Source organism: Pinus tabuliformis, chromosome 6 (assembly GCF_031772625.1).
Source record: "Pinus tabuliformis cultivar Carrire ecotype Pingquan chromosome 6, CPIR1, whole genome shotgun sequence".
NCBI classification, from domain to species: Eukaryota; Viridiplantae; Streptophyta; class Pinopsida; order Pinales; family Pinaceae; genus Pinus; species Pinus tabuliformis.
In genome coordinates this window covers 1,883,112,453-1,883,114,543 of record NC_142292.1, presented here as the reverse complement: position 1 = coordinate 1,883,114,543, position 2,091 = coordinate 1,883,112,453, and positions in this window count along the sequence as shown.

Here is a 2,091-nt window from a genome sequence, read left to right as displayed (position 1 = left end):
TGAAATTCTGTCCCTCAGTGGGCATAGCACAAATTTTTCCCTCAATGAGGACTGTGTAGAAATTTCCCTCAGTCGTGCCTCAATTGTGCACTGTGCAGTCTCAATGATCAAGCTTGACCCTTGACTGCTTGAACTGCGCAATGGCACAATCACTCACATTATGAGAATTTTGAGGTCTAAAACGGGCCTCCTAAGAAAAATGTACAACAAAAATAAAATTTATAAGAACCAATAGGGTTCAAGATGATGATTTCAACCGTGGGGGATAATTCACTATTTTTGGTGTAAAAAAGTAAAAATATTACAAAATATAAAATAATAAAACTACCTTTTCAACTCATATTCTCAACTTATCTCCCTCAGGTTTTACTAAAATTTTGAGTGGGAGTACTTGTTATATGCAAAATTTAATTCCTCATCTAAAGGAAACCCATGTTGCATACTTTCGATGGACCCTGCAACATGAAAAATGAGAAATACATGAAAAAATGTGATTGCAATCATATTTTTCATGTATTTCTCATTTTTTGTGTAGTAGGGCCCATCAAAAGTATGCAACATGGGTAATCCTTGGATGAGGAATCAAATTATGTATCCAATGAGTGTTTCCAATTGAAATTTGAGTAAACCCATAGGGAGATAAGTTGAAAAAATATTTTTTTCTTTTTTCCCTCTAAAAGTTGATGATGTAATCTAATAATATTTTATTATTTCCACTATTATTTTATAATTTCCTTAGGAGACCCATTGTCGAACTCAAAACTCCCCTAATGCCCTTATCCCCTCACCTGCCACTCCTTCTCGACCTAGTTCATGAATCCAAGTGGTATATCTTAGGCTAGGGGTTTTCAGATTGATGTCATCTTGTCATGAGTAAGTTGTAGATGTAGGTACTCTCTTACAATATGCCAAGATGATGAAGAACGAGATGAAGAAGGAGGACATGTTGGATGACACTTAAGGAGCTGAGGAGAAAAGACAATCATCAGATAATAAGACCAAGAAAGCTGAGGGTATGATAGAAGATTAGAGATCAAGACCACATGAAGACTCCATCTAATTCACAACCCTTTGGAGGGTAGGTGCAAAAATAAAGAACATCTTTCACAAAGTTGAAGTGGACCTCTTAGTGTAATATGACATAAATATTGTCATCATCATATTATTATGTCTTCAATCACATGAATGGTTGCAAACACTAAAAGTGGTTCCTTGTGTTTTCTCTAAGTGTTTCGCTCCCTTTCGGAAGATAGGCAAGATGTCATATTTTCATGTGCTGGCTGTCACACTTTATGCATAAGCTCATTTTGGTAATTTCAAGGGCTTATATTTGTGTTTGTGATTTTTCCTAAGCATGTAAGCACATGTCACACGCATTCACAAAGTCTTGAGCACTGTTGCATAAGTGTCATCACGGTCGTCGTAAAGTCTATCTTAGGTGTCTCAATGTCGTAACTAGTCACGAAGTGCGCACACACAAGTGAAAGTGTTTTTCATGTGTCATGGGTGATCAATGTTGTTGAGTCGTCAATTATTCTAGGTGCTAGGACACAGTCAAAACTTCATCACTTCACTTATCAGTCTCATTGGTCAAGTACTTAGTCTTTTCCAAAGAAGCTCCCTAGCCCTTCAACTTGGATTCACCTAGCGTGCTCGGACTACACATTGTGTTGTTCTAGTCAACATAATATGACCGTGAGACTTAGATCCATGAAGTTCATAGTTCCCGTCCCCCAAGAATACTGCATTGCGCAATTCCTGAGCCCAAGACCCAACCTTCCCTTCCAAAATTGCACAATATTTTCAGTTAGCCTTCCCTTTTAGAATTGCACATAAGCTTATTTTAGTGGTCCTGCCCTCATCCTAACCACTGTCTCCCAGAAATGTTTGGAATTCAGTTAAACTTCCTCTCCAAAACTATGCAGAAATATTCCACAATGGCCCCTCCTTCAGCCGGACTCACTCATCTCCAAAACTGCAAAAAAGGAAACCTCTTAGTCCAACCTGAAATTCACATTACACAATTCTAGACCTCAAGCCTCAACCCTAGCTCATGGGGCCACACAATGCACAATCACTAAGCCTCCCTTC